Source organism: Macaca fascicularis, chromosome 3 (assembly GCF_037993035.2).
Source record: "Macaca fascicularis isolate 582-1 chromosome 3, T2T-MFA8v1.1".
Taxonomy (NCBI): Eukaryota; Metazoa; Chordata; class Mammalia; order Primates; family Cercopithecidae; genus Macaca; species Macaca fascicularis.
The window spans coordinates 24,367,308-24,391,195 of record NC_088377.1 but is presented as its reverse complement, the minus strand read 5'-3'; positions in this window follow the sequence as shown (position 1 = coordinate 24,391,195).

Below are 23,888 nucleotides of genomic sequence, written 5' to 3'. Positions count from 1 at the left end.
GTTCTCTAGATGAAAATTGGAGCTTATTTATCATCAAGGTGTACAGTGAAATTGTGGCAGCAAAAATAGCAAATCTAGTACCTTTTAGTTGGAGAAAGGAGATCAAACGATATTTTAGAATTGATAATTATATGGAATTAATAACTTGATGACTTGTTCAAATTTTAAAATGAAGGATGCAGCTGCTAACAAAACAAGCATTATTTGGCTTTTCTGCAATGTGTGAAAGGGAAAACATGTATGTAAGAATAAAATAAATTTTGCTTCAATGTTTTTGATGAGAAGTAGTATCAGTGAAAAATAATTTTGGAGTGGGGAGAAGTACTACTCAAAGCTGCTGTACACATATTTTTATACAATTTTCTAAAATTAAAGTGATGGCAAAATTAGTATTAACCAAAGTGATTAGTAATGTATGTTGTAATGTGATGATTCATCTATTTCAAAACAAAAGATATTGGTGCTGTGTAGACACTACAAACATAAATTTTAGATAACAAATGTAACAACTAATAATTACTAACTATATATGACTGATAATAGGTACTGCATTTATTATGGTGAGAATGACCTGTTCACTGACTACATAAAATCTATAAATGACTGCATGACATTCAATCATTTTTCTACTTCTATTTGCCTAAAAACAGTTTAATGCAATGACAAACCAAACAACTTGACTTTCAGTCTCAAGAGCATCTTATATATTATCTCAATTTATAGACATATTTTGCATGTAAGAAAATTGATTATGGTAGATCTTGAGACTAGGTACCGGTCACTTTAAAAAGATAGCTTCATGAGGAAAGAAAACTCTGAGTGTTGGTTTGTAGAAAAGAGAACAATTTCAATAATTAAGAAATAAAAATTAAGTACTTGATGATTACTGTGGGTAGAAAATTACTTATAATTTTATGACTTGAATAATTGGCTGAATGAGAATTCCCTTCACCAAAAAAGACAACACAGTAAGAAAGTAGATCTGATTTGAGAAAAAATAGGAAAAATGATTTCAAAATACAAACATTAGAAATGATTTATACATTCATTTTATTTACTCAGAAAATATTAACTTTTTGATTACTAAGATTCACACACATTTCTGAGATCTGGTAATATGGCAGGGAGACGATACAGATAGCACTTTTGTCCACCCAAATCTCATCTTGAATTGTAATTTCTTGTTGTTTAGGGAAGACCTGGTGGGAAGTGACTGGATTGTGGGGGTAGTCCTTTCCATGCTGTTCTCATGATAATGAGTTAGTTCTCACAAGATCTGACAGTTTTTTGTTTTATAAATGGTAGATGTTTTCTGCGCTGACACATGTTCTCCTGACTGCTGCCATGTAAGGTGTGCCTTTTTTGCCTCTCCTTCACCTTTCATTATGATTGTAAGTTTCCTGAGTCCTCCTCAGCAATGCAGAACTGTGAGTCCATTAAACCTGTTTTCTTTATAAATTACCCAGTCTCGGGTATTTCTTCATAATCCTGTGAGAATGGACTAATGCAGGAGCAAAGCATATATGGTTCCTCATCATATGAAACTTACATTTTAGTGGGAAAGAAGGTTCCTCCCAAATAAAAGTCACATATAAAATAGTGTCTGATGATGTTTACCCAGGTAAAGCAAGGGCAGAGATTTTGTAAAAAATAGGAGACTGGGTACATTCAATAGTGCAAATGCATCAGACAGATCAGATATTGTCCTTGCAAATATATACAAACATTCCATAATTAGGAGGTCACTAATAACCTCAGAGGAAAAAAACAGTTAAAGATTAATGAGAAGATCTAGTGATTCCAGTCTGGGTTGCTGTAGAATTTTTTCATTAGGTGGAAAAAAAGTAAGACAAGATTACTGTTCAATGGGTTCACTTTGTGACATGCATAGAAGCCAATACTATGGCACTAGCCTTTGAGAAAAGAAAAAGCATTATTATAAGTCAACTGGCAAGAAGACAGAAGGCAATACTAAGTTCTGTTTCACCCAGGTGGGGTCTGGGGATAGGTTTTATAGACAAAGTAATAATGGGAGAGATAGGAAAATGCAATCAGGCATGATCTCATTAGGTCATGCAAAGAGGAAGAGCCAGATATGCTACAAAACAGGGCACACATCTCTTCATATTTCAATACCCATTCCCCAGTCCAGGTGCTGAGATTCCACCTGCAGTTGGCTTTTTTGTTCCAGCCCCTGCAGGGTCACAAACTGGGCATGCTTTGTTCACCTGGGCATGCTCAAGTTATGTGACCTGAAACCTGGGAGTCTACTGCACTGAAAAATAGCTCATCATTTTGCGACATTTTGCTACTAAAAAAGTTGAACTGGTGGTTCTGGTTCCAAGATGGCCAAATAGAAACAGCTCCACTCTACAGCTCCCAGCATGAGCAACACAGAAGATGGGTGACTTCTGCATTTCCAACTGAGGTACCAGGTTCATCTCACTGGGGCTTGAACCAAAGCAGGGCAGAGCACCGTCTCACCCGGGAAGCACAAGGGGTCGGGAATTCCCTTTCCAAGCCAAGGGAAGCCTTGACAGATGGTACCTAGAAAATTGGGACACCTCCACCTTTATATGGCACTTTTCCAATGGTCTTAGCAAATGGCGCAACAGGAGATTATATCCCACGACTGGGATCCACACCTATGGAGCCTCACTCACTGCTAGCACGGCAATCTGAAATCAAACTACAAGGCAGCAGCGCGCCTCGGGGAGGGGTGTCCACCATTGCTGAGGCTTGAGTAGGTAAACAAAGTGGCCAGGAAGCTTGAACTGGGTGGAGACCACCACAGCTCAAGGAGGCCTGCCTGCTTCTGTAGACTCCACCTCTGGGAGTAGGGCATAGCTGAACAAAAGACAGCAGAATCTTCTGCAGACTTAAACATCCCTGTCTGACAGCTTTGAAGAGAGTAGTGATTCTCCCAGCATGGAGTTTGAGATCTGAGAACGAACACATTGCCTCCTTAAGAGGGTCCCTGACCCATGAATAGCCTAACTGGGAGACCTAGGGGCCAACTGACACCTCATACAGCCAGGTGCCCCTCTGAGATGAAGCTTCCAGAGGAAGGATCGGGCAACAACATTTGGCATTCTGCAATATTTGCTGTTCTGCAGCCTCTGCTGGTGATACCCAAGCAAACAGGGTCTGGAGTAGACCTTCAGCAAACTCCAACAGACCTGCAGCTGATGGTCCTCATTGTTAGAAGGGAAATTAACAAACCGAAAAGACGTCCACACCAAAACCCCATCTGTATATCACCATCATCAAAGACCACAAAGATGGGGAGAAACTAGAGCAGAAAAGCTGAAAATTCTAAAAAGCAGAGCACCTCTTCTCCTCCAAAGGAATGTAGCTCCTTGCCAGCAATGGAACAAAGCTGGAAAGAGAATGACTTTGATGAGTTGAAAGAAGGAGGCTTCAGACAATCGGTAATAACAAACTTCTCTGAGCTAAAGGAGGATGTCTGAACCCATCGCAAAGAAGCTAAAAACCTTGAAAAAAGATAAGACGAATAGCTAACTAGAATAAACAGTGTAGAGAAGACCTTAAATGACCTGCTGGAACAGAAAACCATGGCACAAGAACTACATGACACATGCACAAGCTTCAGTAACCAATTTGATCAACTGGAAGAAAGAGTATCACAGTGATTGAAGATCAAATGAATGAAACGAAGCGAGAAGAGAAGTTTAGAGAAAAAAGAGTAAAAAGAAATGAACAAAGCCTCCAAGAAATATGGGACTATGTGAAAAGACCAGATCTACATCTGATTGGTGTACCTGAAAGTGATGGGGAGAATGGAACCAAGTTGGAAAACACTCTTCAGGATATTATCCAGGAGAAGTTCCCCCACATAGCAAGGCAGGCCAACATTCAAATTCAGGAAATACAGAGAATATCACAAAGATACTCCTGGAGAAGAGCAACTCCAAGACACATAATTGTCAGATTCACCAAAGTTGAAATGAAGGAAAAAGCATTAAGGGCAGCCAGAGAGAAAGGGCAGGTTACTCACAAAGGGAAACCCATCAGACTAACAGTGGATCTCTCAGCAGAAACTCTACAAGCCAGAAGAGAGTGGGGGCCAATATTCAACATTATTAAAGAATTTTCAACCCAGAATATCATATCCAGCCAAATTATGCTTCATTAATGAAGGAGAAATAAAATCCTTCACAACAAGCAAATGCTGAGATATTCTGTCACCACCAGGCCTGCCTTACAAGAGCTCCTGAAGGAAGCACTAAACATGGAAAGGAACAATTGTTACCAACCACTGCAAAAACATGCCAAACTCTAAAGACCATGGATGCTAGGAAGAAACTGCATCAACTAACAGGCAAAATAACCAGCTAACATCATAAAGACAGGATCAAATTCACATGTAAAAATACTAAACTTAAATGTAAACGGGCTAAATGCTCCAATTAAAATACACAGACAGGCAAACCGGATAGAGTCAAGACCCATCAGTGTGCTATATTCAGGAGACCCATCTCACATGCAGAGACACACACAGGCTCAAAAGAAGGATGGAGGAAGATCTACCAAGCAATTGGAAAACAACAAAAAAGCAGGGGTTTCAATCCTAATCTCTGATAAAACAGAATTTAAACCAACAAAGATCAAGAGACAAAGAAGGCCATTACATAATGGTAAAGGGATCAATTCAACAACAAGAGCTAACTATCCTAAATATATATGTACCCAATAGAGGAGCACCCAGATTCATAAAGCAAGTCCTTAGAGACCTACAAAAAGACTTAGACTCCCACACAATAATAATGGGAGACTTTAACACCCCACTGTCAACATTAGACAAATCAATGAGACACAGTTAATAAGATATCAGGAATTGAACTCAGCTCTGTACCAAGCAGACCTAATAGACATCTACAGAACTCTCCACCCAAAACCAACAGAATATATATTCTTCTCAGCATCACACACACTTATTCCAAAATCGACCACAAAGTTGGAAGTAAAGCACTCCTCACCAAATGTAAAAGAACAGAAATTATAACAAACTGTCTCTCAGACCACAGTGCAATCAAACTAGAACTCAGGATTAAGAAACTCACTCAAAACCACTCAACCACATGGAAACTGAACAACCTGCTCCTAAATGACTACTGGGTATATAACGAAATGAAGGCAGAAATAAAGATGTTCTTTGAAACCAATGAGAACAAAGACACAACATACCAGAATCTCTGGGGCACATTTAAAGCAGTGTGTAGAGGGAAATTTATAGCACTAAATGCCCACAAGAGAAAGCAGGAAAGATCTAAAACTGATATGCTAACATCACAATTAAAAGAACTAGAGAACCAAGAGCAAACACATTCAAAAGTTAGCAGAAGGCAAGAAACAACTAAGATCAGAGCAGAATTGAAGGAGACAGACACACAAAAAATCCTTCAAAAAATCAATGAATCCAAGAGCTGGTTTTTTTTAAAAGATCAAAAAAATTGAGAGACCACTAGCAAGACTAACAAAGAAAAAAGTAGAGAAGAATCAAATATACGCAACAAAAATGGTAAAGGGGATATCACCACTGATCCCATAGAAATACAAACTACCATCAGAGAATACTATAAACACCTCTACGCAAATAAGCTAGAAAATTTAGAAGAAATGGATAATTTCCTGGACACATACACCTGCCCAAGACTAAACCGGGAAGGAGTTGAATCCCCGAATAGACCAGTAGGCTCTGAAATTGAGGCAATAATTAATAGCCTACCAATCAAAAAAAAGTCCAGGACCAGACGTACTCACAGCCAAATTCTACCAGAGGTACAAAGATGAGCTGGTACCATTACTTTTGAAACTATTCAAACAAATAGAAAAAGAGGGCATCCTCCCTAACTCATTTTATGAGGCCAGCATCTTCCTGATACCAAAGTCTGGCAGAGACACAACAAAAAAAGAGAATTTTAGACCAATATCCCTGATGAACATCGATGCAAAAATCCTCAATAAAATACTGGCAAACTGAATCCAGCAGTACATCAAAAAGTTTATCCATCACAATCAAGTTGGCTTCATCCCTAGGATGCAAGGCTGGTTCAACATATGCAAATCAATAAACTTAATCCATCATACAAACAGAACCAAAGACAAAAACCACATGATTATCTCAATAGATGCAGAAAAGACCTCCAACAAAATTCAACAGCCCTTCATGCTAAAAACTCTCAATAAACTAAGTACTGATGGGACATATTTCAAAATAATAAGAGCTATTTATGACAAACCCACAGCCAATATCATACTGAATGGGCAAAAACTGGAAGCATTCCCTTTGAAAACTGGCACAAGACAGGGATGCTCTCTCTCACCACTCCTATTCAACATAGTGTTGGAAGTTCTGGCCAGGGCAATCAGGCAGGAGAAAGAAATAAAAGGTATTCAACTAGGAAAAGAGGAAGTCAAATTGTCCCTGTTTGCAGATGACATGACTGTATATTTAGAAATATACAATGTCTCAGGCCAAAATTTCCTTAAGTGGATAAGCAAATTCAGCAAAGTCTCAGGATACAAAATCAATGTGCAAAAATCACAAGCATACCCATACACCAATAACAGACAGAGCACCAAATCATGAGTGAACTCCCATTCACAATTGCGACAAAGACACCATGGAATACTATGCAGCCATAAAAAAAGGATGAGTTCATGTCCTTTGTAGGGACATGGATGAAGCTGGAAACCAGCATCCTGAGCAAACTATCGCAAGGACAGAAAATCAAACACTGCATGATTTCACTCATACATGGCAACTGAACAATGAGAACACTTGGACACAGGGTGGGGAACATTACACACCAAGGCCTGTTGTGGGGCGGGGGGAGGGCAGAGGGATAGCATTAGGAGATATGCGTAATGTAAATGACGAGTTAATGGGTGCAGCACACCAACATGGCACATATATTCACATGTAACATGTAACAAACCTGCATGTTGTGCACAGGTACCCTAGAACTTAAAAGTATAATAAAAAAAGAAAAAAAAAGTTGAACCATATTGGTTCTGTGGTTACAAATCTCCCCATATATTTTATTCTTCAAATTTGAGGGAAAGGGGGTAACAACTGCTCTAGTGACTTCCTGATAATTAGGGGCATGAATCCAGGTTAGAGGAATGAAACTGTTTATCATTTCACTGTAAAAGTTTTCTAGTAAGATTAGCTCTGATTGGTTAACACAGTTTAGTTCTGATTCGCCTATAGGTGAGCCATGATATGCCAAGGCAGAAGAGCTATGATTGGTTGATTCAACACAATCATGGTGGGGGTCCCTCGTAGATCTTTGTTAGAAACGACTAGAACAATTTTAAAGAGGAGCCAAATGCTTAGCCTTAATATAAGGAACATCATGAAGTCATGTAATGCAGAATGCAGAAGCGATCCAATACCAGTTGGGAGCCTGCTAAACATTTCTGAAAACTGGACATTTAACCCAGGAAGCCTATTCAGAAGTCTTTCTAAAGTTGTTTCTACTTATGTAAATAGAATAAGAACACTCATAAGTAGTTTTTGAATATTGGAGGAATCAAGTAGAAATAAAGAGCAAATGCTCCCACCTTTGTTCATAAAATGATACTTTACCTAATAATTGCAAACTATAGATAACTTATGAAAGAAAGTTGCCTTGAACCTAGAAAACAACTTTTAAGGAAGAACTAACATTTTAAATAAAGTCTTAACATACTTCCCCTATCAATTACTTAATTTCATGTAATTAATTTTGTTTGGCTCTAATCAAAACTGCTTCTGTTTTGCTCTAATCAAAACTGCTATTTTGATTAGCAGTTCTGTGAAAAGCAATTTTGGACCACAGCTGTTTGCATATGTTTCCAGAGAATTTAAAACAATAACTGTGGATGACAGAACAACCACAGTAAAAAATCTAATGAAAATTTACAATTGACAGGAAAATTTAGGTGTATGTGTGGATATAAATATTTACCATAATCATAATCATTGAACATAATAATCATAATCTGATAACATATCACAAAATACCAGAATTTTAGAAATGTCATACAGTTTCAGAATGCATTTTAATAATGCATTACAGAAATATAATCTAAAAGAAATAAAAAATTATTTCTTATTTGACAATGCTTATTGTATTACTTACCACATAAACCTCATCATTTAATATATTTACAAGATGAGGGATACATTCTTTGAAGTTTCCATGGGCACAACTGGAGAACCTCAAAGTTATTTTTAGGTCAAAAAGACAATATAAGATTTTAAACCCAGGAAAACATACAAAATACATCAAAAGTTTTGAAATATTTTATCAACAGAACTATAGGTCACTGCTAAATATCAATTATTCATTTAACCAGAGTGATAAGACTTCAAAAGCAATACAGAAAGTTATAAGTATTTAAAATGCTTATCAATTTTAAAACTTAAACTTAATTTTCCTAAGTAACTGAAAACCTAATAAAGACAACACAAACTGTAGGAAGTTATCATGGTAGAAGACAGCACATTTATTTCCTCAGCCAGTTACCATAAAGGCAAAGAAAAAAATAAACAAGAAAAAGAAAAACCCTGTAGTGTGATTGCTTCTCCTTACGGAAAGCCCATGTACATATTATGAAAGTTAAATCTGATAAAAAAAGATGGCTGAATTAAATCAGGAACAAGAGCGTGCATTCAGGGTTATGAGTGTATATGATCTTATAGAGGAATGTAGTAAACAGGAAAACTAGTACCTTGAGAAGGAGAGTCCTTGTTACATGACACAACGCAAACATGTCAAGAAAATCTAAGAGTACAGAATCAAGTTAAACTAGGAGTAACATTGCTTATCCAGATTTTCAAGACATAAATAAATACTTTAGCATCAGGCTATAACAGCAGAGTTAGAAACAGAAAAAGTTACAGAACTGACGGAAAGGTTGAAGGCTGAAGGAGAGTCATCTCTAACTGCAGGAGATGGCTAGAACATTTCTGCATCCAAAGGCCCTCTTGTTTAAAATACATACTCCAGGCCTTCTCAAGGGGATAAAAAAGCTGAAAGCAGTGAGATACAGTAAAAATTGAACTTCTGAGATATAAATATGATAAGTTTTAAAAAGAAACAAAATAGAGAATTAAAATAAAAATTTCTTACAATTCTATAAAGAGCCAATCAGTATTTTAAGAAAAACCTGTTTTAACCAAAATTTTTGTTTTTTATTAGTATATATATATTGAAATGGAGTTTCACTCTTGTTGCTCAGGCTAGATTGCAACGGCGCGATCTCTCAGCTCACCACAACCTCTGCCACCCGGATTCAAGTGATTCTCCTTCCTCAGCCTCCCAAGTAGTTGGAATTACAGGCATGTGTCACCACACCTGGCTAATTTTGTATTTTTAGTAGAGATGGGGTTTCTCCATGTTGGTCAGGCTGGTCTCAAACTCCTGACCTTAGGTGATCTGCCCGCCTCCCCTCCCAAAATGCTGGGATTACAATATTTTTAATGTGAAATCTCAATATTTATGGGCTGTTATAATTTATATTAATTATTGCCAACTAAGTCACACAGCAAATTTCACAAATTCCCTTTCACAGTTCTTATCATGACTTACATAGATCATTTATGACATGCTTTGACTTCCTACTTTGTACTACACTTCTTTCTTGAAGAACTAGTCATTTTACTCTGACAGAAATTTACCACACAAGATTCTTTCTCACATAAAATTATTATCTTTTATTCTTAACTTTTCTTACCAAAAATACATCTTTACATCCATGTATTATCCCAAACCAATTTTTCATTACTGCTTGCCAGGCAAATATCCACAGCCATTCCCAGCAAATCAACAACACATTAGACTAGTCCCATCCACCAAAACATTTATAACTTATGTGAACTTGAAAAGCAGTTGGCTTATTTGCTTAATGTATAAGTACTTATTTATTTATAAGCCACTTTGGTACCAGAGACAATACACAAACAGATGTGTATACAGACAGACACAAAGATTTTATCCTTGTGGGAAACATCAATGGAGCTAATGAAACATGGAAGAATCCCCAGGTCGCATCATTCCTGGTCACTGTCTGCAAACTGACATTTGGTGGGGTGACTGGCAGGGTTCCTTCTCTACATGCAAGGTATGTTTAGAACATTTCTACTTCCAAAGGCCTTCTTGTTTACAGTAAGCACATTATTGTAGCCGAAAGGGGGGTAACTTTTTTGCCTGGGCAGTTGAACCCCGGGGATCTTACATATGCCCATTTGTTTTCTTCCACAAACAGCTTTTTGTGTCCTGGCAAGGACTGGTCATGACCAAGAGCTGTGGAGAGGAACATACTTTGTTGTCTCATGTCACATTATTTTTGCCTTTCCTGGATTTGGTTATGGCTGTTAAGTATCTTAAAGGCAATCTTGGCCTAGTGAGACATTGGGATTCCCAATTCCCTTTCTACTCTTTGCAGCATGATTTTTTCTTATATCAAGGGTACTCTAACTGATAGAGGTTATATTAAGCAGTCTCTTGTTACCTCAGTATTCAGGGTTAATGTCAGTATATTGACTTAGACTTCAAAGACTCTCAAGAAAGGCAGAGGGATTTATTTTGGCTCCTGTTGTACTTGTATAGCTAGTGCCACTAAAATCCTGCTAAAATTAATGCTCACCATTTTGTATGGAGATTTATTTGAGACAGCTGGAGAAAGGCCCTGCACTAGGGAGGTGTTTTGGGTCTGTGGTGTGGTGTTTATGGGAATTCCGTTCCATAGAATCACCAATGGGCCACATATCTCTTCTTATGCATCTCACAGGGTCCCTAACATCAGATGGTGTGGGGTTGCTTAAGATGCCAGGGTGAGAGGTCATCTTATATGCACCTTCCTGATAAGCAGTTTAAAAAGTTCTCTCTGACTCAGGAATGGGGTATGTTCTGGTGGGACTTCCTAAAGGACCACTTTATATCACAGGCCATAAAACCTCAACATGTTACTAGCTGGTATCCCAGTTACCAGCAGTGAATCCATATATATCTGCAGCAACTTAAATTCTTGCCTCCTCAGAAGAAAGAATTTGACTGAGGGGCATACGGCAGAAGAAGAGACCAAGGCGAGTTTCAGAACAAAGGTGCAAGTTTATTACAAAGACTTTAGAACAGGAAAGAAAGGAAGATTCACTTGGAAGGGACCCAAGCAGGCACCTGAAGGTCAAGAGCATTTGAACGTGATCCTAGGACTTTATAGACTCACCTCTTTCCCACGATTATTTCCTTAGAGTCAGCTTCCCTCATGCACAGTGCTCTTTTTGTGGTTGGGTAGTGAGTACGTGCAATGTGCTGAGGAAGTTGTATGCATGGCCATCTGAGGTTTTCTTCCCTTTTCCAGTGGAGTATCCCCAGAAGGTCATACTTTGCCATTTTGCCTCTTAGCGCACATGGCCAGGAAGCTGCTTCCCCCTGGCATCTGCATTCAATTAACACTTTAATGTTAACACCTGCGGATCATCAGGAGATTGTCTCTTCCTGGCACCCTGGCCCCAGTGGCCACTGCTGAATCACCGTGGTTAGGGAGGCAGTGTGATAATTGTTGAACCATCACCTGACATTTCTAGTGGGTGGGAAATAAGAGCCCTCTGCTGCCACACCCATGCCTATCTAACTGCCTGTAATAAACACTTTGCTAGGCTCCTAGTCACCTAGGAACAGCCTAAAAGCGCCCAGGGGAGCAGGGCAATGTCTCTCAGGAGTCTAACGACCCTCACCTAGATAATTTTTTAATTAGGCTGTTACAACGAACACCAAGGTTTTAACCATTGTTAAGTCAAATATAGTTATACTTACCAAACACACAAACACAGATAAGCAGAAATCAAAATTAAACAAAGTGAGTACCTCGGTGATTATAGCATTTTATTATCGGTCTTATTCTTTGGGAATCTAACCCCAAACAGATTCAGGATTCTAACCCGACCAGGATCCCAATAGGGTGGGACTAGAACCCAAAATTCTTATGATGAAACCTCGGACAATTTATGATATAGGCACATATTAGAGAAGTACTCATCCCCAAGACATCTAAGCCAGAAGCAGTTTCTTTTTCCCAAATGAGAAAGTAGTACAACTGCTGAGCCTGAACTGTCGCAGCAGAGAATCAGTGATGTCTCAGCCAAGCCCCTAGACAAAACTGTTCTAGGTGGCCATTCTGTCAGTGAAGGGGACCTACAACCCTTCAAGGGGCTACATGGCCACAGGCAGATTTTTGTACCATTTGGGTTGCAAAAATTGTTACCAAGAATGGGCTTGCTGCCTAACACTTGGAAGCCAATACTGTGGTGTTGGCTTTTGAGAAAAGAAAAAAGCTTTATTGGGGAGTCAACTGGCAACAAGACAGGAGGCAATGCTCACATCACTCTCCTTGAGCTGGGATCTAGGGGCAAATTTATAGACAGTAACAATGGAAGAGATTTTAAAAAATGCAATGAGGCATGATCTATGCAAAAAGGCAATGTCAGGTCCTTGGCTCTTAAGTATCTCCGCAACAAAACAGGGTACACCTTGGTTTTTGACTTCGGTCCCCTTTCCTCGATCCAAGATCTTAGGTTCCACCTGTGCTTAACTTTTTTGTTCCAGCTGCCCTTGGGGTCAGAGATTGGGTCTGCTTGTTTCATCCAGGCATGCTCAGGTTACTTGATCTGCAACCTGGGGATCCACTGCATTCAATAAAACTCATCATTCTGGCTAGGCATGGTAGCTCACGCCTGTAATCCTAGCACTTTGGGAGGCCCAGATGGGTGGACTGCCTGAGCTCAGGAGATCGAGACCAGCCTGGGCAACACAGTGAAACCCTGTCTCTACTAAAATACAAAAAATTAGCTGGGCGTGGTGGTGTACGCCTGTAGTACCAGCTACTCGGGAGGCTGAGGCAAGAGAATAGCTTGAATCCAGGAGCTATTCTCCTCCAGGAGATGGAGGTTGCAGTGAGCCAAAATAGCACCACTGCACTCTAGCCTGGGCAATACAGCGAGACTCCAATTCCAAACAAACAAACAAACAAACAAACATTATTCATCATTCTGTTACTTTGGTTATTGACAAAGTTGAACTAAATTGAGTTGATTCTGGCATTAAAACAGTACAGTGTAATATTTAAGAGATGTTCAGATCATATCTTGGTTGAGCCATCAGAATAATTATAGAGATAAAAATGTGCTCTAATGAAGACAGATAAATGCTACTTACAGAGGGTATATAGCAAGGGAATGATTTTCCTTCACTTGTGTTTTGCCAAGATTCCAAAGCAGGCAGGGTGTGGGAACATTTTACAGTGAGGAAAAGGGAAAGTTTTAGTGTGCTCTGATTGGAATTTTTAGCAGTTGTGGAACTGAAGACCACAAAAATAAGAACAAAGCCTGCCTATGTATTCAGAGGTTGCTATAACAAGGGAGTTAGTCAACATCACTTCCCTTTATCAGAGAGTCAATATCAGGCAAGAGAGCAGAAAAGCTTTATAATGAAAAGAAAGGGAAGGCTTCAGGAATTCTCTCCTGAGAGTATGCAGGCACAGAGAAACTGGAGGTGGGCTAAATAGAAGTGGCCATTTTATGTGCTTGATTTGGGAGGCATATTTGACTTTCTCTTGTTGGTCTAGGGATGAAAGTGGGAGGAAAACAAATGAAAAACAAAGTGATACGGCAGTCATTAAAACATTAAAATTCTAGCCGCTGTCTCTCTAGGCCAACAGCTGCACAGGTTGTGGTTTGGTTTCCTGAACTTGTGACAGAAGAGGTTGGGAAATAGAATTTCATTGTCAGCACTTTAGGAGGCTGAGGTGGGCAGATCACTTGAGGTCAGGAGTTCAAGACCAGCTTGGCTAACATGGTGAAACCCCGTCTCTACCAAAAATTAAATATATATATATATATATAGCCAAGTGTCGTGGTGCATGCCGGTAGTCCCAGCTACTCAGAAGGCTGAGGCTGTCTTTACCAAAAATATATAAAAAAAAATTAAGTGTGGTGGTGCATGCCTGTAGTCCCAGCTACTCAGGAGGCTGAGGCAGGAGAGTTGCTTGCTTGAACCCAGGAGGCAGAGGTTGCAGTGAACTGGGATCATGCCACTGAACTTCAGCCTGGGTGACAGAGTGACTCTGTCTCAAAAAAAAAAAAAAAAGAATTTCATTGTGATATACCATCTTACTATTTATTTATATTCAGCCTCTCACTTGTGGTGCATTACACTGCCTACATCCTCCCTCCAAAACCGCAGAAACTAACCTCTGTGCTTCTGGAATTGTCCTCTATCATATCTAAATTCATGTCTCATTTCTGAGAAGCAGCCTTCATCCAATTACTGGTGGATATGTAGTTTTTAAAAGCCCAAATGAATCTCTCCGACAAACAGAATATATGAAGGGATATCCCAGCTCCTGAGTGCTCCTACGGTTTTACAAAGGTCTTGCTATAATTAAAATATATCACTACTTTTCTTCGGCCCAGTTATACTTGTTATTTTCTTTCACAAATGTTGATCATAAGGCCATTCCCTAGTAAATTTCCTTCAAACTTATGTATCCAGGGAACCTGATCTGCAACATTAAATAATATTTGTATGTATGAAGGCTGTACATCTCAGCTAGAGATAAGATGGTCTCTGTGACCACGCCTGCAAAAACATTTACTATTACAAAGCTTATTTTAAAATATGGTTCATAATTTTAATTACATTTAAATCAGATAGATAGATAGATAGATAGATAGATAGATAGATAGATAGATAGCTCTTTTTAAATTTAGACCAAATAACTGGTTTGAAAGATAGTGAATTCTACTAAGCAGGTGTTGATGAATCTTCCCTATGAGGTTCTAAACTTCTAAGACAATTTGATCAGTTATACTTTGTTTCTACTCCCCTATTTATGTTTTTTTCCAAGCTGTGATACCCAAACTTTGTTAATTTATCAGTTTCTACCTCACGTTATACCTTTCAATTGTGATGCATTGATATCTGCTTATTTTTTCTTTTAATGAAGTTGTGCTACTTCAATATGCCATCTTTCCTGTTCTAGTAATTCATATTTATTTTTATTCTAACCAATAGATTCTATGCACTAAAGGCAGTAAGCAATCAATGTTTATTAAAATAAGTGTTTATATATGTGTAAAATGTTTGCAGACATTTTCCTGAAATGTTCATAGAATTGATGCTTACATTTATACAACTTTGAATCAACAGAAATGAGACACCATGCCCAAGGAAATAAAAAATATTCTTAAAGTTACAGAGCTCATTGGAAGCAGGATTAAAAGTGATATTCGAATATATAAATAATTACTATACAATACATGATAAACCCATTTTTTCTCACGTATGGATTATTTGCTTACTATGAAATATACTTTATGATAATAGAAAACGCTTAAGATTAAATCGTGCACTTTATTTTTTATATTTTATCTGAGCTTGCTTCCTACCGTTTATGGGCTTAACATACCATTTGTCAAATACTTCATGCACAGTACTTCATTTACATAAACTACCTTGAGCATCAGGCACATATCATTTTATATTTTTGCAAATGCAGTAACCAAGAAGCAGAGATTCACCTAGTTGTCATGAAATCACCTAGGGGGTAAAACAAGATTTCTCTATTGGCAAGGCCTATGCTCTTTATCATTTCTACTACATTGCTTCTCAATGTATTCTTGGAAATTTTTACGTATTGGCCACATTTTTGTTCTACTATTCTTTTGCTTCTCAAATAAAAATCTAGAAATGAATGACATTTATAAGGATGCATTATTTTTTACTGTACTGAGGAGTGTGTCCCTAAGATTCTCACTGCCATTTCTCACTCATTTCACTGACGCCAAGCAATGAATTTCACTTGAGTTCTTTTGAATTGGTTTCAAAATGTAGTAGCTTTTAATTAATCTCTTCTTTACTAGTTTTTCTTTACTTTAAAATCCCCATTAACTTTAAATAATGTGTCCCGGGTAATCAACTTTTATGCTTTTGTTTTGTTTTAAGAGTTTGAATAAATTTAATTACTGAGTGATTTCCTAAGGGTTTACAACTTTGATGGATACATTTTCCTTAATTTTTTTCATCACAAGTCACATTGAAGACTGTAATTTTTAAGATATTAACCATATTATTATGCTAGCCCTCATGTGATGTGTAAAAACAGATGTCACTCTTCCCAGCAAGTAAAAACAGTATAAACATAAAAGTAATAGACACAGATTCATTCATTTTGTTCATGTATAAGCTTACTTATATGCATATGTTCTGCTAAACTTCCAGTTTACCAGAAATAATGAAAGCTTCATTATTTACATATATAAATATTACATATATATTTCATTATTTACATATATAAATATTTTAATTATTTTACTTAAAGAAAAATGAAAATAAAATGTTAAAAAGGAGATGAAAAAAGAGATACAAATAGACAGTAGTTGTTGCTCCTATTCACAAGAGTAATTCATAATTTGCAAAGCCACAAATCTGAACCGAACTTACATTCAAAACTTACATTTCAAAAGCCATTGTTTAAAGAACAGCTTTTTAATTTGCACACACATATGAAAGCCTACCCACCAGAAAACTTAAACGCTTTTGAACTAGAAATCAAATATAGGCGAAAGAAAACTTCCTGAGTAATCTGAGCACCTAGAAACAGAGCCAGCAGCATGAACGATATAACTTACAAAATAGCACACATTGAGATATCCATTTCTCTGATCACAATCCTCTACAATTATTTAATTTTTATTCTCTCACTATAATTACACTTTGATGACACAAACATGTCCAGTCCCTGAACATGTCATTCACTCTCCCTCATGTCTATTTTTAATTTCTTCTCTATTAAGCTAACATTCCACATGGGTGATTGAAACTCTTCACAAACAAAAAATGTGTAATATATTTGCCTCATTGGTCTTTAATTACATCTGCCTGTGAAACACAAATCTTATGCAGTCCAAAATTTACCTTTAGTATTTGCAACAACAACAAAAAACAAACTTAGACTGCAAGGAAAAGGATACAAACTTTCCAAGCAATACTACTCTTACTAAGTTTATGGTCTCAAAGCAGCACTAACTTGCTAAGAATACAAATACTTTTCTGCTTCCAATTCAGTTCTTTTTCAAATCATTACCTTACTGCATTCATTGAAATGCTAGATTGTTTCAATTCATTTTTCATGAAGCTATAAGAAGGAAACGAATTATCAAATATCAAAAGTTACTCTCTGCATCAGATGTCGTTCTTACACTTACAATGAGATGCCACTCATTTTGAGAGGTGACAATGTGCCAGCAGCCCTCGCTCGCTCTCGGCGCCTCCTCGGCCTCGGCGTCCGCTCTGGCCACACTTGAGGAGCCCTTCAGCCCGCCGCTGCACCGCTGGAGCCGCTCTCTGGGCTGGCCAAGGCCGGAGCCGGCTCCCTCTACTTGCGGGGAGGTGGAGAGGGAGAGGCCCAGGCGGGGACCCGGGGCTGCGCTTGGCGCTCGCGGGCCAGCGAGAGTTCCTTGTGGGAGCGAGCTTGGCCGGCCACGCACTCGGACCTGCCCGCCGGCCCGCGCCGCTGGCCCCGGGCAGTGAGGGGCTTAGCACCCGGGCCAGCAGCTGCGGAGGGTGGGCCGGGTCCCCCAGCACTGCCGACCCGCCCGCGACGCGCTCGAATTCTCGCCAGGCCTCCGCCGCCTACCCGCGGGGCAGGGCTGGGGACCTACAGCCCGCCATGCCCAAGCTCCCGCCCCACTCCCCGTGGGCTCCCCTGCGGCTGAGCCTCCCGGAGGGGCGCTGCCCCCTGCTCTGCAGCGTCGTGTACCATCGACCGCCCAAGGGCTGAAGAGTGTGGGCTGCGAGCAGAACTGGCTGGCAGCTCCCATCCGCGCGCCAGGTGCGGGATCTACCAGGGGAAGCCAGCTGTGCTCCTGAGTCCGGGGGCGACCTGGAGAACTTTTATATCTAGCTAAAGGATAGTAAATGCACCAATCAGCAACCTGTCAAAACGGACCAATCAGCTCTCTGTAAAATGAGCCAATCAGCTATCTGTAAAATGGACCAATCAGCAGGATGTGGGTGGGGTCAGATAAGGGAATAAAAGGAGGCTGCCGCGGCTAGCAGGACTAGGCGGTTCGGGTTCCTTTCTGTGTTCTGGGAGGTTTGTTTTTTTCGTTCTTTGCAGTAGTTCTTATTGCTGTTCACTCTGTGGGTCCGTGCCACATTTATGAGCTGTAACACTACCACAAAGGTGAGCAGCTTCACTTCCGAAGTCAGGGAGACCACGAATCCTTCAGGAGGAACAAACAACTCCGGACGTGCTGCCTTTAAGAGCTGTAACACTCACAGCAGGGTCTGCAGCTTCACTCCTGAAGCCAGCAAGACTACAAACTCATCAGAAGAAAGAAACTCTGCACATGTCTGACCGTCTAAAGGAACAAACTCCAGGTATGCCATCTTGAACTGTAACATTCACTGCGAGAGTTCGTGGCTTCGTTCTTGAAGTCAGCAAGACCAAGAACACACCAATTCTGGATACAATTTCTAAATAAACGTCTTGTCAGGGTCTTTACTTTGCTTAGGCTCTTTGCGGAAATTAACTCTACTGAACATCACCGCTTCATATTTTATTTTATTTTTTATTTTTTTTCCTGAAACGGAGTCTTGCTGTTTCCCAGGGTGTAGTGCAGTGGCGTGATCTTGGCTCACTGCAACCTCTGCCTCCCGGGTTCACACTATGTTCCTGCCTCAGCCTCCAGCCTAGCTGGGACTATGGGTGCCTGCCACCACACCTGGCTAATTTTTTATTTTTTTTAGTAGAGAGACAGTTTCAATGTGTTAGCCAGGATGGTCTCAATCTGCTGACCTCGTGACCCACCTCTCTCAGACTCCCCAAGTGCTGGGATTACAGGTGTGAGCCACCATGCCCAGCTCGCTTCATAAAATTTTGTGTTCCTTCAGTTTTATAACACCATGACATCTTGATTTGGGGTTGCTCCTTTGGGCATTCCTACAACCAATTGCCTGCCTGCCTTAATATTTTACAAAGTTCTCTCAAAGGTGGTGGTTCGGTTTTGTTTTCTCTATACCTTAACTCTTAAGCAATGACCCACATTTTTATTATAGTTTCACAATATTGAAATTAATATTTTCAGGGTAGATTTATCTAATTTGCATATGTTTAATCCCAATTACAAGTAACTCAGTAGATGAATAGACAGATAAGAGCTTATTTTTGCCCATTCTGTAGGATATCTTTTTACTTACTTAATGTTCTTTAATGTACAGCAGTTTTTAATTTTGGTGAAATCAAAATTTGTCTATGTTTTCCCCTGTTGCTCACGTGTTTGATGTCATAGCCACTGGCAAATCCAAAGTCATGAGAATGTACCCCTATATTGTCTCCTAAGAGTTTTATAGATTTAGCCCATTGATTGATTTTGAATTAATTTTTGTAGTTAGTGTGATGTGGGAATTCTTGCATATCCATTTGTCTCAACATCATTTGTTGAAGAGATGATTCCTTCTCCAGGGAATGGCCTGAGAACCCTTGCTAAAAATCAGTTGGTTATAGATATATGAACTCATTTCTGGGCTCCTGATTCTGTTCCATTGGTCTGTGTGTCTGGCATTGTGCTAGTGTCATGCTGTTTTGATTACTGTAGTTTTGTGGGAAGTTTAGAAATTGGAAATGAGTCCTTTTGCTTTGTTGTTTTACAGTATAATTTTGGAAATTAAAAAAAAGCTAACTAGCTAACAGATAAATCACTCTGACCACTTCCACCGAACATGTATCTGGGTGTCACTTTAATTTAGCTCTTCAGGTCAGATTCTTGAGAGTTATTCCTGAATCTTACTCTTTCCCATAAGGACATACAAAGAAGTTACCAAATTCTATACACCATATGATCTATTTTTATTTATTGTTTATGCCAGTTTCTTCTCCAAGACACCATTATCTTTCTATTTAATTGTGCTAATTGTATTTATTTATTTCTTTATTTATTTATTTATTTTTTGAGATGGACTCTTGCTCTGTCACCCAGGCTGGAGTGCAGTGGCTCAATCTCGGCTTGCTGCAAGCTCTGCCTCCCGGGTTCATGCCATTCTACTGCCTCAGCCTCCCAAGTAGCTGGGACTACAGTCACCCGCCACTATCCCTGGCTAATTTTTTTGTATTTTTAGTAGAGGCAGGGTTTCACCATGTTAGCCAGGATGGTCTCAATCTCCTGACCTCATGATTCACCTGTCTTGGCCTCCCAAAGTGCTGGGATTACAGGCGTGAGGCACCGCGCCCAGCCTCTAATTGTTTCTTAAATTTTCTCCTCACCTCCAGGTTTTCTACCCTGCAATTCAATTCACCCTAATCAATTTTGCACATTGCAGCTATTATCTTTTTTTGTCATTTTGTATGTTATAAGTCATAAAACATTTTTGATTTTAGAATAACGTCCAAAGTTGTTTTATTCTTTTTTTTTTGGTAACATTCAAAGTTTTCTAACCCACATGACTTCTCGAGATATATCACATTTTTATGGTTAATTTTATCCCCTAAAAATTCATATGTTAAAGTTCTAATCCCCAGTATCCTGAAATATGATCTTATTTGGAAATAGGGTCTTTGTAGATGTCGTTAGTTAAATTAAAATGAGGTCATATTGGAATAGATGAGTACCTAATAGAATATGTCTGGTGTTCTTGTGTAAAGTAGAAATATAGAGACAGACACACCCAGAGGGACAACAACATATTAAGATAAAGGCAGATATTGGGGTGATGCAACAGAAACAAAGGAACACTGATAATTATCAACAAACCACCAATGCATAGAAGAGAAGCATGAAACACATTTCTCTTTCACAGGCATTATAAGGAATCAGTGCCTCCAAAACCCTGATCAATTTCTGTTCTACACCACGCACTTTGTGGTACTTTGTTATAGCAGTCCTAACAAACAAATATGTAGGTCATACATGCCCTAACACTGAAGCTGCAACCTTGCTTAATTATTATAATTTTCTTAACTATTTCATGCTGTCTTATCTCCATTCCAGTTTTACTGTCTACTACAGTTATCTTCATCATTCAGCTATTTCTTATTCTATGTCAAATACATTAATAATGTTGGTCTCAGTGTAAATGGTTTACTCTGGAATGTCTTTCAAAATGTCTCTTGTGAGATTGGGGATGGGAAATCATAGCTACGAAGTTCTAAGGGCAGACAATGCTCTCTTACGGAGTTTCAGATCTGAGGAGCTGAATAAATGCCAAGATCAATTAAAAACCTGGGAGGTTTATGTCCCAGGAACACCATGGTGGAATGAATCTTATTAGGTTGTTTCCTAGACTCAACCTAGCACACTTTTTAATTAGTTAGGTATTGTCGACTTCTCATCCTATACACCTTACACAGAAAAAGAGAAAATATTTTCCGATGTAATATAATGTTATTTACAGTCTTAATGGGCTCTTTCTAAAATATCCCATAAAATGATTACTATGTATAGAAAGATGAATGAAAATATGACTGATAATCCTAGGAAAGGAAACCTTACTCATGGTTGATCCAGATATTATAGTTGAACAAGAAATCTTTAAAATTCTATTCTTAATATGACAAAGAATATAGACTATGTGTTAAAAAATAGAGATGGAACATTTTCATTACAGAGAATTGTTATCTGCAAAGTAAAGGAAAACAATGGAGAACTTTATTTTCTGAAAATAAACAAATGAAATCTGTAGATCCAGGGAAACAGCCTCTGATGTAAACTAAAAGTGTGCTCTACAAAACAAAGACTGAGTCTGGCTTAAAGAAAGTTCCTGCCCCAGTCTTCAATCAGGTCCATATATGCAAATGTGAGGAATTCAGATTTGTTTAGTCCTGATTGGTTGGAAATACCTGAGTATAATTGGGTAATTTCCAGGCCCAAACCAGAAGTCTCTGTTGGATGGCCCTCTCAGGTGGCTGGCCAGTGTCTCAGCTCAGGTTACAAGAACAATCCTAGCTCAGAGGCGTGAGCAGCATGCTTGTCTGGAGCCTTCCTTGTATGGAACAAAGAGGGCATCATTGCCCTTTTCTCATTCACCATGGCCACTGGGTAAGTTTCCTTTCACAAGTGGAAGACACAGCACTAGAAGACACCTCAAATAAAGCACAGTGGAAAAAAATGAAATAAAATGCATGGGATAGGCTCAAAAATCTAGTATACAGACAATTGGAGTGCCCCAGGAGGAGAGTGGCAATGTTTTAGAAGATAATAGCTGAGAATTTACCAAACCCTTCACAAATTAACTCATAGTATTAAGACTATCAACCAATTCTAAGTTTAAACACTGTTGCTTACCTCATCTACCAACTCGCCCTCATGCACTTACATGAACTCAGACACATCACAATCATACTACTTAAAAGCGAACTATCAAGATAATAAAAGTAGTTAACTTTGGAGAAAAACCGCTACCCTCAAAGGGCATAATGGTAGGGTAAAAGCTAACATTTTAAGAGAAATAATAGAAACCAGAGGGGGAGAAAAGATATTCCAAAAGACTGAGAAAATAACAGGCGGATTGGATTCTACAGCCAATTGAAACATCTCTCAAAAATGGAAGTGAAATAAATGTTTGAACGTAAAAGAGGGAAAGTTATTGTCCATCTGCCTATTCTAAAAGAAAACATGAAAGTTAATGAAAAAAAAGAATATTATGCATATTAATGTTTAACCAAAACCATGTACAAGAACACATAGCACCGTTATTTCCAAGATCCCCACACTGGGAAACTAACCAAAAGTATATCAACACAAAATAGATATATTAATTTTATTACATTTATACAGTAGATTATTATACAGCAATTAGCATACATAAAATAATTGTATATGCAAAAGTGTAGGTGAATCTATAGATACAAGGTATAATAAAAAAACTAGTTATAGAAGGGTTCGTATTGTATGATCATGTTTATTGTAAATTTCCCTCAGGAAAATGTACTAATAGGTATTAGTACTGAGGATATTGGTTACACTTGAGGGTAGTGGTTCCCAGGGGGCAAAGTCAGAATTCTGAAGTATTGCAACATTCTGTTTCTTGACTAGGAGTCATGTCATACTTTTGATTTGTGAAATTAAAAGCAATTGCATACTTCTACATTTATATAAATAAGATAACAAATATTAAAAACAAATGCCAAAATGAGAGTTAATGTAAGTTTCACTGTAGGCTGTAATGACTAAATGAATAGAACTTGACATAATTCAGAAAAGTAAAATGGTGTATAAACTTAAATTTGTGTTAACTTGATACAATATTAACAAGGATCCACAGAACTCAGTTTAACCTCGTGGGTTTATTGTAAATATATGCCCTCAAAAGTATTGGAAAATATTTTCTTTAGCTTTAAACTTCAAGATAATTAAAGTTGGGGACTTTATTAGAATACATTTTCTTTAAAAACTTCAAATAAAACTTTTAAAATCTGACCTTCATGAATATAAATGTCTGGTTTGTTAACTTTGTGGAAGACCAGGGGTAGACAATAGAGAAATGAACAGTCATCCTCAAGAGCAGCGGAAATAGGAATACAAAAAGTGTCTTTCTGACCTATGATAAGAGAGAGAGAACCACATAGTAAGGCAATGAGCACGGATTAGTTTCTGTGAGAATTGAAAAAAAAATTCCCTTTTGTTATATGGGATTAAAATTTTTAAAAAGTACTTCCTCTTGTGGGACCAAGAAAAAAAGGTGCCCTTCTTCTGAGGAGACACTGCCCAGTGACTGGGAACCCAGTTGTGAAGGCAGAGGGCGAGCTGGTTTTCATCTTCTCTTGTGTCATTTCTTTTATGCTCTATTTTAACAGCCATAAGGGTTCCTTTTGAGGATAGC